The sequence below is a fragment of the Tachypleus tridentatus genome, chromosome 9 (assembly GCF_004210375.1).
Source record: "Tachypleus tridentatus isolate NWPU-2018 chromosome 9, ASM421037v1, whole genome shotgun sequence".
Classification (NCBI taxonomy): domain Eukaryota; kingdom Metazoa; phylum Arthropoda; class Merostomata; order Xiphosura; family Limulidae; genus Tachypleus; species Tachypleus tridentatus.
This window is the reverse complement of record NC_134833.1, coordinates 96,648,796-96,666,502: the sequence shown is the minus strand read 5'-3', so window position 1 is coordinate 96,666,502 and position 17,707 is coordinate 96,648,796. Positions and strand designations below refer to the sequence as shown.

At 31.2% G+C, this 17,707-nt stretch overlaps 1 protein-coding gene across 2 annotated transcripts in view; it reads right to left on the bottom strand.

The window, feature by feature from the left end:
• LOC143225826 (uncharacterized) overlaps positions 1-17,707 on the bottom strand; it is a 439,460-nt gene that overhangs the window by 263,866 nt on the left and 157,887 nt on the right. The window lies entirely within an intron of this gene.

Genomic DNA, 17,707 nt, shown 5'->3' with positions numbered 1-17,707 from the left:
GTATGTTCAATGATGCGTTTTTTTTGCTTCTGAATGAATGTTTCTTTCATCAGGTTATAGGATCTGTAATGGATCTGTGCTGCCTGTTGTCATGCAGATGTTTTTTATATTCCGATTAGAAAAACTATTGATAATTAGCAGTACACGTTTTTTATTAGTTTTAAGTCATAGAATTTTCAAATAAAACAAAACTCTTATAAATAGATAATAAGTAAAACGTTTTATCAATATTGCATCAAAACAAACGAAAAGTTTTCTTACCTTATGCTACTGCAGAAACGTTCAATAAATAACCCTATTTCAAACTTAAAACTCCAACTGTCTTCAACCGCTTTAGAACAAAGCAACCGAAAGAATGAAAAAAAATGATAACTGTTGGTCACTTGTATACTTCAGTATTACCCAGTGGTTTGAAGATTACACACATAGAAACGCTTAAGGTCATAGTGGTGCTGTCTGGTGGAGGTCAAAGTAAATGATGAGCCAATGGACGAGCGAGTGAAGATAATGAAATGGTCACCATGACGTCATCGGTGTGCACGTGCTTGATGAAGCGATGTAACAAACAACCCATTCAAACCAGAAGATAACCATTATCAACGTATAATTAATAGTTATCTTTCATCATTGGTCGCTATTAATATGTTCACCCAAAATAGAGAAACTTCGGAATGAGCGGTTTTAAGTTTTTCACGCAATTTAAATATTTTGTCAACTTACATATGTGTTTGACATCACATAATCTGATGCATAAAATTTTGCTGTAAGTCACTTAGGGAGAGCTTACAACTAAACATATTCTAATTTATGTGATATAATTTAAGTCAGTTATCGTTTCAGCTGTTAATTAAAGGTTTTCTTAACGTCTTATGAAGTAATCGTTAAGAGATTAATAAACTTTAACTTTCTACAACACAAGTTACCGGTATTCATTAAATTTGTCAACTCTTTCTGTAAAAGCAAAATAATAAATGAATAGTCTGGAACAGTTATTAATTATGTTATAGTTTAGAGAGAAAGATGCTGTTTGGAGTACTCATTAGTGTAATAAAAAAAATTTAAAGGAGCATTCAGTATATTTTCAAAATACACACATAAAACAAAACGTCTTGCATATATCAAACATATTTTTTTGATAAGGAGCAATAATATTTAGTTCTCGAAGGAAAGAAGTATTCTAATTTCCGTTGGAATTGTTTCGTAAGGATTTATAGACACAATAAAACGTAAACAATGAAAGTAACACTAAATCAATCTTTTAAAATGTTTAAAGAAAAAAATATTTATAGCAAGCTTGTTCTACATTTTATACAATTTTGAGTTTAACTAATAAAATTCGGGGATATTAATATTCCAGCCATTCTAAAACATAACTGAACTATACTAAACAATGTTTCGCGTATCACTTAACGAATGAATATCTGTGTAATTTCTCAAACATTACTTTACTCTCTTGAAAGATGCGTTATATACCTTGATAACTGAAATTTTTAGAATTATTATGTAAATTATAAAATAAAGGATTATATCAATTACTGTAAGACATGAATGTTATATTACAACTGTTAGTTCCCGGAATCCAATAGTGACGAAGATTGGATCAGCTAAAATTCTATGAGTGACTGTAGTTGTAGAGGATGATCGATTTCTTCTGAGAAGGGTTCAAGTACACAATTAGCTATAGAGTTCACAAGAGAAGACAAGAAAGTGGTCAACAGCTTCCACGTTCTTCGTAAAGACTTTCAAGAAACATGGCCAGTGTGGCTATATTTATCACAGAAGGTGATCTGATGAAGAATTTTGTTTTTTTAACTAATTAACCTGAAATTTTACTAAAACTGTTTCATAAGAAAGTATGAACAACACCGAACTAAAGATAAGAAAAATAGTAACACAAAGTATTAAAATGTTTAAGCCATACTCTTATATTATATTCAGTAAGTGTTCCGTGAAGTATCTCCATGGGTGTTAGTTATCGCGTATATTCAATCGACTAGCTGTGAACTTTTATTTGCATGGTTATAGTATTATTAGTAACAAAACAACTGATGAATTTCGACAGTAAAACACTACTTTTTTATTAGGTCTAAAGTTCATTTATGTACATACGATAAGAGTTTGTAGGTTAAGAAAGCAATTCTCCATTGTTACTTAGAGTTTTTTCTTATTTAAAGAAATTATTAAAAGACCTCAACCAAAAAAAGATTGACGTGGGACAATCTGAAAGAAATCAGAAAAGTATATACTAAGTTAATATAAAATAAGTAGTTTCATGAGTTTGAGTTTCATTAAATTGTTTAATTGAAAAGAAATATTCAAACAAAACACATTAAAACAGCCAAGTTGATAAAATCTACTCACTACCACAGTGTGGAAATTTTTTTTTAGAAGATAAACCCAGAGGCAATGATGAAGACTTTATCGTTTGCATGCACACTGAGCTCGTTTTTTTTTGTTTTTTTTCTCCTCTGGAATTTGGTGGATATGAAATTAGTCTCTCCGGATTCTGTTTTGACTACTAACATAACTACAAAGTTCACATGAAAATTATTTCAATCAGTTGTGAACACTCATGTGACGTCTCAGTAGAGATCTTCTGCCAGAACTTTGTACACATAAGTTTTTTATGTAATGTTTGTGCGTGTAAATGCAATGAAGCTTTCCTTAAAATTGTGTTGCACAACCTTCTAGAATTTTCGAACTGTGGTGGTGCATTGATAAATAGCGGCATTTCATGTTGTTTTTTTCTATCAATTTTATAGGTACATAAAGAACAGAAATATTTTGTGTTTAGGTGTGTTGGTTATTTTTCATTTGTTGAATTGTTCTCCATATTCTTTCTTGAGTGTTAAATAACTACTGAAATAATAAAGAAGCATTCACTTTATCTATATAAATATGAATAATTTACGTTTTTTGATGTTTATCAGTGAGTTCAAGAAACTGCTTCAAAAGCAAATTAACTCTACGATTTAATATTTCTCTTGGGAACATTGTATTGAAAGTTATTACTTGTTTTTAGGCCATTTTGTTTGGTTAAAAAATATTTATATATGGTTAGCAAGTAGCATGTTTCATGAAAACGCATTAAACTCTTGAAACGTTTTTCTAACCTCAACAAGCTTTAGGTACTTTCAATAAATATTCGTCTAAGTCTTTCAAACCAAAACTACTGACAAAATTGAATGAGAAAACTTTGTTATTGGTCAGCTTTATACTTCAAGGTTACCCAAAGGCGATAAAGATTGCTTCTGCTAAAGGTCACAGAGGTTGATGTCGGCGATCGAGGTTGCAAAGTTTAATAAAATTATCAGCCAATGAGTGTTCGAGGGAAGAAAGGAAACTGCTCACCATGACGTCTTTGGCATGTACGTGCTTCATAAAGTGGTGTAAGAATCAACCCCTTCTAACCAGTCGTCATGATTGCAAGTGGACAATATGAATATTTACAAAATTTTAAACATTTTTCATGTTTGAAGCAGAATGGCTAATCGATTTGTTAAAAAAAAATACATGCACCTCCGAATTTCAAATTTTACGTTAAGAATGTATTTTTTGTCAATATTATATATATGATTGTCTTCAGATCATGAAATGCATAATTTGGTACTTTAATCAACTTACAACTAAACACGTTCTTGCTTGTCTCGTTGTATTTACATTAGTTATCGTTGCAACTGTTAAATTATAGTCTTCCTTCGAAAAAATACTTAATGCACTATGAAGTTATTGTTTACAGAGCAACAAACGACGCATGTTCCCCATATTAATCGTATTAACCAATAATATCTGAAAGAGAAAAAAAAAGTAAAGGAAATTATCTAGAACAGTAATTAATTATTTTATAGAAATTTATAGATAGTCTCTAGTGTTTTCTTATTACTAATAAACTCGTTTTGATCAGGCATGAAACACATATGGTTCAGGTTGGTAACATATAAATAAAAATCTGTAACTCACTCTGCCCTGACGTTACAATAGACATGCCGAAAATATTACAAACATTATTATTATCAAATGACTCTCAATGCGACATCACGCTTTGATCAAATTTGAGATTTGTTTGGTAATAGTGATGTTTCTTGTAATTTATGGAATTATTTTACGAATGCCTTTCGATACTGGGTACTTTTTATTTGACTCTTACGTTAGCAACTAAGTGGAAAATATGAATTTTAAATCGTGACGACAACTGAACAAGATATAAGAAGCTATTTTGCGTTTCAAGTAACCAGTAATTGACTTACCTAGTCTCTAATATCTTTTTCACAAATGTTTTCGTTATATGTAAAAATCATAAAGAAAACAGAAAGGATTCAGAATACCTTAAAACCTACGATGTGGAAAATTACCACATATAAATAACAAAACCTTATTAATATTTCTAATTGGGAGGTGTTATTTGTGTTATATAATTGTGATTATGATCAATTTTTTTTCTTTATTGTCTTCGATGTAAATCAAAGTCCTTAACACGATACGAATTTATTAAAAAAAACGAAATTGAGTAAAGCTATATACATGTGTGTATTGAAAACATTCGCTCAAGTGTCTCATTCTGACGTATTAAAAAAGGAACAAAGAAATTTTAATTATTTAATAGATTTTACAAGAAATAAATATATTCCAAGTATTAACAGCTTCGTAAAGATACTTTAAAAAATCAACCATTCTCACTGGTACAGAAAATGCATAAATTTTACCGGGATAATTAAAGTAGCAATGAACAAATTATACATGAATAGTATATAATTTCTTAATACCTAATGTTACTAAATTTTATAAAGAATGTTAGCTGTTTCAAATCAAAATTCATCTCGTGCAGGGTGAATAACTAAGTTTAGAGGTTTGACTTGATCCTGCTGAATGAATGTCATTTCAAGGGCAGCTCCTGGGGGATGAATCTGGTTACAATGAATTATATATTGGGACTTCTTTTTTAAAAACGCTTCTGCATTGCAAACATTTGTAAGGAAAACAGCACAATCGAGTGATTTCCTTTTATGGAGAAACATGTTCTGCTCCTACAGTTTTAATTCTGTTAACAATTTCTGTGGGAATAAAAGTTTGTTCGGTAGAAGTATAGTTTGATAATTCGGGTGTGTATAAAATGAATTTACAATCGGAACAATTGGAAAATATCCCACTTTCGCTTTCTTTTTGTCCACAAGATAAATTTAAAGAGGGTAGTGAAGACGTTATCTCTTGTTGGTACACCGATTTCCGTTGCTTCTTTTGTGGAAAGCCATGCATACGAATTTGGTGTCTCTCCAAATTACTCTTGTGACTAGTAGCATAAATACAAAGTTCACATGAAAATTCTTTTAATCCGTTGTGAACACTCATATGACGTTTGAGTAGAGCTCTTCGGTGAAAGCTTCGTTTACAAAGGCTGCACACATATCCTTCTCTATGTAAGGTTTTCGTGTGGAAACGCAAAGCAGCTTTACTCAAAATCGTGTTTCACAACATTCTAGAATTTTCAAACTGTGCTGGTGCATAGATTGATAATGGCGTTTCATATTGTTTTTTCTGTCAGTTGTATAGGTACACAAAGAACAGGAATGATGCGTCTTTCGAGGTGATGGTCCTTTTCTTCTCGACAATTCGTTTTCCATACTGATCATTGCTTAATTCCTGATAAAATAATAAAGAAACGCTTACTTTATCCACGTAAAACTGGATAACTTACCTTATACTGTGTATCAGTTCACTCGAAAAACGGCTCTCAAATTAAATTATCCCTGTCATTACTTAGGTAAAATGTGATCTCCTTTGCTTAGCAAAAATTAATGTTTATTATTTTTTATTCGTGCTAATCATAATAGAGGCATGTAATTAGAGTATGGTGAAAGATGCTTGATAGCTATTTCGCTTGTTTACTATATTACTTTAGTATGCTTTTAACATGAAGTCTTCACTAAATAGGCTTTTACGCATGTGCAACTACATAGCTTAAACACGAAGGGCTGCATAATGGTTTTAATGTAACATACACCACTCCTAAAAATGTATTTTCAATGATACATTTTTACTTGAAGTGATCTTCTTTTCATCAGGATTACACAACTGTAATGGATCTATACACTTATTGCTCGCCACAAATATTTTATATTCCGATTAGGAAAACTATTGATAATTAGTACACGTTTTTTTATTAGTTTTTAAGTCATAGAATTTTTCAAATAAAAACAAAACTCTTATAAATAGATAATAAGTAAAACGTTTTATCAATATTGCATCAAAAAACAAACGAAAAGTTTTTCTTACCTTATGCTACTGCAGAAACGTTCAATAAATAACGCTATTTCAATATTAAAACTCCAACCGTCTTCAACCGCTTTAGAACAAAGCAACCGAAAGAATGAATAAAAATGATAACTGTTGGTCACTTGTATACTTCAGTATTACCAAATGGTTTTGAAGATTACACACATAGAAACTCTAAAGGTCATAGTGGTGCTGTCTGGTGGAGGTCAAAGTAAATAATGAGCCAATGGACGAGCGAGTGAAGATAATAAAATGGTCACCATGACGTCATCGGTGTGCACGTGCTTGATGAAGCGATGTAACAAACAACCCATTCAAACCAGAAGATAACCATTATCAACGTATAATTAATAGTTATCTTTCATCATTGGTCGCTATTAACATGTTCACCCAAAATAGAGAAACTTCGGAATGAGCGGTTTTAAGTTTTTCACGCAATTTAAATACTTTGTCAACTTACATATGTGTTTGACATCACATAATCTGATGCATAAAATTTTGTTGTAAGTCACTTAGGGAGAGCTTACAACTAAACATATTCTAATCTATGTGATATAATTTCAGTCAGTTATCGTTTCAGCTGTTAATTAAAGGTTTTCTTAACGTCTTATGAAGTAATCGTTAAGAGATTAATAAACTTTAACTTTTCTACAACACAAGTTACCGGTATTCATTAAATTTGTCAACTCTTTCTGTAAAAGCAAAATAATAAATGAATAGTCTGGAACAGTTATTAATTATGTTATAGTTTAGAGAGAAAGATGCTGTTTGGAGTACTCATTAGTGTAATAAAAAAAAATTTAAAGGAGCATTCAGTATATTTTCAAAATACACACATAAAACAAAACGTCTTGCATATATCAAACATATTTTTTTGATAAGGAGCAATAATATTTAGTTCTCGAAGGAAAGAAGTATTCTAATTTCCCGTTGGAATTGTTTCGTAAGGATTTATAGACACAATAAAACGTAAACAATGAAAGTAACACTAAATCAATCTTTTAAAATGTTTAAAGAAAAAAATATTTATAGCAAGCTTGTTCTACATTTTATACAATTTTGAGTTTAACTAATAAAATTCGGGGATATTAATATTCCAGCCATTCTAAAACATAACTGAACTATACTAAACAATGTTTCGCGTATCACTTAACGAATGAATATCTGTGTAATTTCTCAAACATTACTTTACTCTCTTGAAAGATGCGTTATATACCTTGATAACTGAAATTTTTAGAATTATTATGTAAATTATAAAATAAAGGATTATATCAATTACTGTAAGACATGAATGTTATATTACAACTGTTAGTTCCCGGAATCCAATAGTGACGAAGATTGGATCAGCTAAAATTCTATGAGTGACTGTAGTTGTAGAGGATGATCGATTTCTTCTGAGAAGGGTTCAAGTACACAATTAGCTATAGAGTTCACAAGAGAAGACAAGAAAGTGGTCAACAGCTTCCACGTTCTTCGTAAAGACTTTCAAGAAACATGGCCAGTGTGTCTATATTTATCACAGAAGGTGATCTGATGAAGAATTTTGTTTTTTTTAACTAATTAACCTGAAATTTTACTAAAACTGTTTCATAAGAAAGTATGAACAACACCGAACTAAAGATAAGAAAAATAGTAACACAAAGTATTAAAATGTTTAAGCCATACTCTTATATTATATTCAGTAAGTGTTCCGTGAAGTATCTCCATGGGTGTTAGTTATCGCGTATATTCAATCGACTAGCTGTGAACTTTTATTTGCATGGTTATAGTATTATTAGTAACAAAACAACTGATGAATTTCGACAGTAAAACACTACTTTTTTTATTAGGTCTAAAGTTCATTTATGTACATACGATAAGAGTTTGTAGGTTAAGAAAGCAATTCTCCATTGTTACTTAGAGTTTTTTTCTTATTTAAAGAAATTATTAAAAGACCTCAACCAAAAAAGATTGACGTGGGACAATCTGAAAGAAATCAGAAAAGTATATACTAAGTTAATATAAAAATAAGTAGTTTCATGAGTTTGAGTTTCATTAAATTGTTTAATTGAAAAGAAATATTCAAACAAAACACATTAAAACAGCCAAGTTGATAAAATCTACTCACTACCACAGTGTGGAAATTTTTTTTAGAAGATAAACCCAGAGGCAATGATGAAGACTTTATCGTTTGCATGCACACTGCTCGTTTTTTTTTTTTTTTTTTTTCTCCTCTGGAATTTGGTGGATATGAAATTAGTCTCTCCGGATTCTGTTTTGACTACTAACATAACTACAAAGTTCACATGAAAATTATTTCAATCAGTTGTGAACACTCATGTGACGTCTCAGTAGAGATCTTCTGCCAGAACTTTGTACACATAAGTTTTTTTTATGTAATGTTTGTGCGTGTAAATGCAATGAAGCTTTCCTTAAAATTGTGTTGCACAACCTTCTAGAATTTTCGAACTGTGGTGGTGCATTGATAAATAGCGGCATTTCATGTTGTTTTTTTCTATCAATTTTATAGGTACATAAAGAACAGAAATATTTTGTGTTTAGGTGTGTTGGTTATTTTTCATTTGTTGAATTGTTCTCCATATTCTTTCTTGAGTGTTAAATAACTACTGAAATAATAAAGAAGCATTCACTTTATCTATATAAATATGAATAATTTACGTTTTGATGTTTATCAGTGAGTTCAAGAAACTGCTTCAAAAGCAAATTAACTCTACGATTTAATATTTCTCTTGGGAACATTGTATTGAAAGTTATTACTTGTTTTAGGCCATTTTGTTTGGTTAAAAAATATTTATATATGGTTAGCAAGTAGCATGTTTCATGAAAAACGCATTAAACTCTTGAAACGTTTTTCTAACCTCAACAAGCTTTAGGTACTTTCAATAAATATTCGTCTAAGTCTTTCAAACCAAAACTACTGACAAAATTGAATGAGAAAACTTTGTTATTGGTCAGCTTTATACTTCAAGGTTACCCAAAGGCGATAAAGATTGCTTCTGCTAAAGGTCACAGAGGTTGATGTCGGCGATCGAGGTTGCAAAGTTTAATAAAATTATCAGCCAATGAGTGTTCGAGGGAAGAAAGGAAACTGCTCACCATGACGTCTTTGGCATGTACGTGCTTCATAAAGTGGTGTAAGAATCAACCCCTTCTAACCAGTCGTCATGATTGCAAGTGGACAATATGAATATTTACAAAATTTTAAACATTTTTCATGTTTGAAGCAGAATGGCTAATCGATTTGTTAAAAAAAAATACATGCACCTCCGAATTTCAAATTTTACGTTAAGAATGTATTTTTTGTCAATATTATATATATGATTGTCTTCAGATCATGAAATGCATAATTTGGTACTTTAATCAACTTACAACTAAACACGTTCTTGCTTGTCTCGTTGTATTTACATTAGTTATCGTTGCAACTGTTAAATTATAGTCTTCCTTCGAAAAAATACTTAATGCACTATGAAGTTATTGTTTACAGAGCAACAAACGACGCATGTTCCCCATATTAATCGTATTAACCAATAATATCTGAAAGAGAAAAAAAAAGTAAAGGAAATTATCTAGAACAGTAATTAATTATTTTATAGAAATTTATAGATAGTCTCTAGTGTTTTCTTATTACTAATAAACTCGTTTTGATCAGGCATGAAACACATATGGTTCAGGTTGGTAACATATAAATAAAAATCTGTAACTCACTCTGCCCTGACGTTACAATAGACATGCCGAAAATATTACAAACATTATTATTATCAAATGACTCTCAATGCGACATCACGCTTTGATCAAATTTGAGATTTGTTTGGTAATAGTGATGTTTCTTGTAATTTATGGAATTATTTTACGAATGCCTTTCGATACTGGGTACTTTTTATTTGACTCTTACGTTAGCAACTAAGTGGAAAATATGAATTTTAAATCGTGACGACAACTGAACAAGATATAAGAAGCTATTTTGCGTTTCAAGTAACCAGTAATTGACTTACCTAGTCTCTAATATCTTTTTCACAAATGTTTTCGTTATATGTAAAAATGATAAAGAAAACAGAAAGGATTCAGAATACCTTAAAACCTACGATGTGGAAAATTACCACATATAAATAACAAAACCTTATTAATATTTCTAATTGGGAGGTGTTATTTGTGTTATATAATTGTGATTATGATCAATTTTTTTTCTTTATTGTCTTCGATGTAAATCAAAGTCCTTAACACGATACGAATTTATTAAAAAAAACGAAATTGAGTAAAGCTATATACATGTGTGTATTGAAAACATTCGCTCAAGTGTCTCATTCTGACGTATTAAAAAGGAACAAAGAAACTTTAATTATTTAATAGATTTTACAAGAAATAAATATATTCCAAGTATTAACAGCTTCGTAAAGATACTTTAAAAAATCAACCATTCTCACTGGTACAGAAAATGCATAAATTTTACCGGGATAATTAAAGTAGCAATGAACAAATTATACATGAATAGTATATAATTTCTTAATACCTAATGTTACTAAATTTTATAAAGAATGTTAGCTGTTTCAAATCAAAATTCATCTCGTGCAGGGTGAATAACTAAGTTTAGAGGTTTGACTTGATCCTGCTGAATGAATGTCATTTCAAGGGCAGCTCCTGGGGGGATGAATCTGGTTACAATGAATTATATATTGGGACTTCTTTTTAAAAACGCTTCTGCATTGCAAACATTTGTAAGGAAAACAGCACAATCGAGTGATTTCCTTTTATGGAGAAACATGTTCTGCTCCTACAGTTTTAATTCTGTTAACAATTTCTGTGGGAATAAAAGTTTGTTCGGTAGAAGTATAGTTTGATAATTCGGGTGTGTATAAAATGAATTTACAATCGGAACAATTGGAAAATATCCCACTTTCGCTTTCTTTTTGTCCACAAGATAAATTTAAAGAGGGTAGTGAAGACGTTATCTCTTGTTGGTACACCGATTTCCGTTGCTTCTTTTGTGGAAAGCCATGCATACGAATTTGGTGTCTCTCCAAATTACTCTTGTGACTAGTAGCATAAATACAAAGTTCACATGAAAATTTTTTTAATCCGTTGTGAACACTCATATGACGTTTGAGTAGAGCTCTTCGGTGAAAGCTTCGTTTACAAAGGCTGCACACATATCCTTCTCTATGTAAGGTTTTCGTGTGGAAACGCAAAGCAGCTTTACTCAAAAATCGTGTTTCACAACATTCTAGAATTTTCAAACTGTGCTGGTGCATAGATTGATAATGGCGTTTCATATTGTTTTTTTCTGTCAGTTGTATAGGTACACAAAGAACAGGAATGATGCGTCTTTCGAGGTGATGGTCCTTTTCTTCTCGACAATTCGTTTTCCATACTGATCATTGCTTAATTCCTGATAAAATAATAAAGAAACGCTTACTTTATCCACGTAAAACTGGATAACTTACCTTATACTGTGTATCAGTTCACTCGAAAAACGGCTCTCAAATTAAATTATCCCTGTCATTACTTAGGTAAAATGTGATCTCCTTTGCTTAGCAAAAATTAATGTTTATTATTTTTTATTCGTGCTAATCATAATAGAGGCATGTAATTAGAGTATGGTGAAAGATGCTTGATAGCTATTTCGCTTGTTTACTATATTACTTTAGTATGCTTTTAACATGAAGTCTTCACTAAATAGGCTTTTACGCATGTGAAACTACATAGCTTAAACACGAAGGGCTGCATAATGGTTTTAATGTAACATACACCACTCCTAAAAATGTATTTTCAATGATACATTTTTACTTCAAGTGATCTTCTTTTCATCAGGATTACACAACTGTAATGGATCTATACACTTATTGCTCGCCACAAATATTTTATATTCCGATTAGGAAAACTATTGATAATTAGTACACGTTTTTTTATTAGTTTTTAAGTCATAGAATTTTTCAAATAAAAACAAAACTCTTATAAATAGATAATAAGTAAAACGTTTTATCAATATTGCATCAAAAACAAACGAAAAGTTTTTCTTACCTTATGCTACTGCAGAAACGTTCAATAAATAACGCTATTTCAATATTAAAACTCCAACCGTCTTCAACCGCTTTAGAACAAAGCAACCGAAAGAATGAATAAAAATGATAACTGTTGGTCACTTGTATACTTCAGTATTACCAAATGGTTTTGAAGATTACACACATAGAAACTCTAAAGGTCATAGTGGTGCTGTCTGGTGGAGGTCAAAGTAAATAATGAGCCAATGGACGAGCGAGTGAAGATAATGAAATGGTCACCATGACGTCATCGGTGTGCACGTGCTTGATGAAGCGATGTAACAAACAACCCATTCAAACCAGAAGATAACCATTATCAACGTATAATTAATAGTTATCTTTCATCATTGGTCGCTATTAACATGTTCACCCAAAATAGAGAAACTTCGGAATGAGCGGTTTTAAGTTTTTCACGCAATTTAAATACTTTGTCAACTTACATATGTGTTTGACATCACATAATCTGATGCATAAAATTTTGCTGTAAGTCACTTAGGGAGAGCTTACTACTAAACATATTCTAATCTATGTGATATAATTTCAGTCAGTTATCGTTTCAGCTGTTAATTAAAGGTTTTCTTAACGTCTTATGAAGTAATCGTTAAGAGATTAATAAACTTTAACTTTTCTACAACACAAGTTACCGGTATTCATTAAATTTGTCAACTCTTTCTGTAAAAACAAAATAATAAATGAATAGTCTGGAACAGTTATTAATTATGTTATAGTTTAGAGAGAAAGATGCTGTTTAGTGTAATAAAAAAAATTTAAAGGAGCATTCAGTATATTTTCAAAATACACACATAAAACAAAACTTCTTGCATATATCAAACATATTTTTTTGATAAAGAGCAATAATATTTAGTTTTCGCATGAAAGAAGTATTCTAATTTCCCGTTGGAATTGTTTCGTAAGGATATATAGACACATTAAAACGTAAACAATGAAAGTAACACTAAATCAATCTTTTAAAATGTTTAAAGAAAAAAAATATTTATAGCAAGCTTGTTCTACATTTTATACAATTTTGAGTTTAACTAATAAAATTCGGGGATATTAATATTCCACCCATTCTAAAACATAACTGAACTATACTAAACAAAGTTTCGCGTACTGTATGCCTGAAGAAAAACAACCGTTAGCTCAGTAAAGTATGGCTTATTTAAATTAATATCTATGTAATTTCTCAAAATTTACCTTACTCCATTGAAATATGCGTTATATACCTTGAAATTTCTAGTATTTTTATGTAAATGGTAAAATAAATGACTATATCAATTACTGTATGACATAAATGTTATTTTACAACTGTTAGTTCCTTGAATCCAATAGTGACGAAGATTGGATCAGTTTAAAATTCTATGAGTGACTGTAATTGTAGAGGATGATCGATTTCTTCTGAGATGGGTTCAAGTACATAATTAGCTAAAGAGTTGACATTTAAAGACAGGAAAGTGGTCAACAGATTACACGTTTTGTATTGATTGTGACAGTTACCTCGTGGGTATGTACAAATACAGTTTTGGTTTTGCTTCATCTCGTAGCAACTCTGAGAAACAGACAGTTAACTGTTTACCGGCAATATCGTATTTGATTGCGTTTATGTTTCTGATAGGCTATTAAGTTCAACATGATTAAAAGTGTTTTGCCACTGACTTTCGTTTGTATTCAATGTCCTGTGAATCAAGTTGGGTTAAGGCGTTCGACTCGTAATCTGAGGGTCGAGGGTTTGAATCCCGTTCGCTCCAAACATGCCCGCTCTTTTAGCTGAGGACGTTATAATGTTACAATCAATCTCACTATTCGTTGGGCAAAGAGTAGCCCAAGAGTTGACCGTGGGTGGTGATGACTATCTGCCTTCCTTTTAGTCTTACACTACAAAATTAGGGACAGCTAGCGCAGATAACCCTCGAGTAGCTTTGCGCGAAATTCAGAAACAAGCTTCAAGTTGACGGATCCAGTTGAGGATGAAGAGGTCAAATGTACCTGACCCTCCTGGGTATTTAACATCAATATCCAAATATCGACACAGTGAAACATGGATTCCAGTTGACCTGATCTCGTTTTTCCAGTGTAGCAAAACTGAAGATTTCGATGAAACGGTACGGGATAGGCAAATTTGGATGTGATTTTCGTGATCAGCAGCCAAACATCTATAAGAAACACCCAACAGTATTCAAGACGCAAAAACTTTGTTGTGCAGTGTTATCTACTTCAATGCGATTAAAAGCAAATTCTGCTTTTGTAAAAAAATACGGCTACTCTCTTGGATATTATAATTTAAGTAATTAAAGCTACATTATGAAATTAAGTTACTGCTTTTGAAAAGAAATGAATGAAGTAGGGGAAACAATATTTTCCCAGTGTATATTATTATCGACCAGGAAAATGTGCAGTATGTGACTGGACATTATTGCTTTTATTCCAGTTTCCATTTTTCTCAGGAATTTAGCCGCTGGTTTTAAGTTGTGGCTCGAAACTTAGTTAAAAACCCAAATTCACTCTTTTGTTAACTATACAAATGGGATTCCCTTCTTTTTTGCTATTAATTTTTCTTTCAAAGACGACATTTTGGTCTTTTTGACTTGCAGTGTGGCTTCGAAACCAATTGCTGTTTTAAATGTTTTACTCTGATAGTCTACCTCTTCTTCGAAATATGATTTTCATCACTTTTCATTCGACAAGTCAAGCTGTATAGAAATTTATTCTTTCAAAAGACTACTCGCAGTATCTCCTAGATCTACCGTCAACTACCAGAATCATGTGTTAAACCTTTTGCGACTAATACACACCTATGTTTTGTTATACAACTATTACAAATTGTGCAGTGAAAAAGCAGCTAATTTAATCGAACATCCTGTGTAAAGGACGATCTGCACATTATTATTCTGCCCTAGGTTTTAGAAAGAATAAAATGTTTATTCTAATATCAATAACAAAAGAAATGTTATCTTCCAAGCGGATTATTAGTGTTTATGACATCCACCATTTTGTTTAAATATAGATTCTCTAATATTATAAAAATTCTAGTTGTCTATAAGTCATATTCCACGAAGAAAAATCATTAATGAGTTTAATTTGCTTGTTATTAAGAACAAAGTTACCTAAAGGGATATCTGAACTCTTCCCCAACACAAATATCGAAACCTAGATTCTAGAGTTGTAAGTCCGCAAACATCTTGCTGTACCCTCCTCTCAGTGGAACGGCGAGATGTAGCCAGACGAGCCAGTTTAAGTTGAGCTTTGGTTTGAAAATAATTTTTCGAGGATTTTTCAAAAATGTAAACAGATGAGTAACGTTTTAGCAACGTATCGAGGACTTCCCAAAGACTGATATACAAGTTTGTTTCTAGTTAAGCACAGAGCTACACAATGAACTATCTGTGATCTTCCCACAACGGGTACTAAAAAACAGTTTTTAGAGATGAATGCTCACTGACATCCCGCTGTGCCACTAGCGAGCGATATATTCACGTTATCTAAAACATATGTTGTTTTTTTTCACGCTACTTTCCATTAAAATAGAAATATCTGTCACTAGGAGAAAAAGTACCTGTTTGGCACATATTCTACACCAATGTTTTTGAAGCGAAGACAAGTCACATTCTTAACAATTATTAACGCCACTTTGATTGGATAGGAACCGATATGCTCAAACAAATATGTTATCAAACGTTTTGTAAATATCGTTGTGTTCCAAGCAAGTAACTAATGATTATCATTTAACGCTTTAATATACTGGTATCGTAGTTCTCAAAGGCAATATGTATATAATATAATTAATACAGAACCTAGACACTCGGATATTGCTTAAATGCCTTACTATTACTGAGAATTTTGATTATTTCTTTGATTCTTATTAAGCAAAAATCGACACAATGTGTTATCTGTGTTCTGCCCATTACAGATATCGAACTTTGGTCTTGTATCGTTATTTTTAGGTAAATTCTTACCTATGGAATAATCATGTACGCTTCTAACTTCTTTCGCACTTATATTTACTCTACGATAGGCTACTTTAGGCAATTGTACCCTTAGAATTTAGTGTTGGCATTTATTCTGATCTTCATATTAACCAGAAAGTTGCATAACTAACGAGTAAATTCTACCGAAAGTCCATTTTGAAACACCTATGGATCTCTTTGTTCAACTTATCTTTTGTTGCTTCGGTAAAATGTATTAGATGATTTATTACTTATCAAGATTTTTGAGCCCCGTTCAACATCTGGTAATTTTCAAACTAGTTTGAAAGACAAACACTGTTTTCAAGTAAAACTTAATGGCACATTATTTTGGTAAATAAAACAAAAACGACATGATTTAGCATATTGCGTTTAAGACGAGCATTATGTTACTGACATTGAAAAATTAAACTTACAAAACAAATAATGTAATATATATAAATAACTTACTTTTATCCTTACACATTATCCTCCCTTCGCACATCGGAATGGCTGTAGACTTACAATGCTACAAACCGGATTTGAATGGTGGGCTAAACATGGAGAGTCCAATGTGTAGCTGTGTGTTTAATTACAACTAAATATTTTACATTATAAATTTTATATTAAATACATAAAGTGTGATATGTATCATTAAAGTCGCACTCATTTAATTTAAACTTACCTGAAGTTACATCTCACAAACAAATAATTAATTGAAAGGCTAGAACATTTGGAATTATGTTCGTCCATGGACAGTGAACGTTTCGTGTCGTTTTTTTTTTTTTATCTGTCTTATTCGAACACAAAAAACAACAACAAAAGTATCTAGTATTTCGCTGAATAAATTCATTTTTATCCATAATCTTAACTGTATAAAATAATAAAGAAAGGTGCACATTATTTATATAAATCCTTTTCATGATATTTTGCTAACTAAAATTAATCTATTTCAGGTGGAGTAACAGTACATTCAGATGCAAAGTACGCTGAGAATTAACAAATATTGCGCTTGGAAAATAAGTTAATACGGTTTATTTTGGAGCTCTTAGATCATCCATAAAGACACTTCAAAAAGTCTTAGCCATGTAACAAAGTTAGACATCTTGTAACAGGTATGAGCACATGAATATAAAGATAACAGTACGCATAATAATAATAATGAAGGACCTCAGTCTGCCAAAGCTACATAAGTCATATTTACACAAGTCGCGTTGATGTAATATCAACTGAAATATTAATTATAAATGAATAATCATGTCGTTCCTAATCAAAACATGCAGAAAAAGTCGTCAGATCAACAAGATACTAAATATTTATGAGTAATTGGACATTTATAACGTTGTTCTCTCATACTAGATGGTATGATTTTAACATTGTGGAACTTTGTTAAAGAATACGTACAATTCTTTTTCTCAAAATGCACAGTCGTCAGATAAAGCATAACCAGACATTTTTACA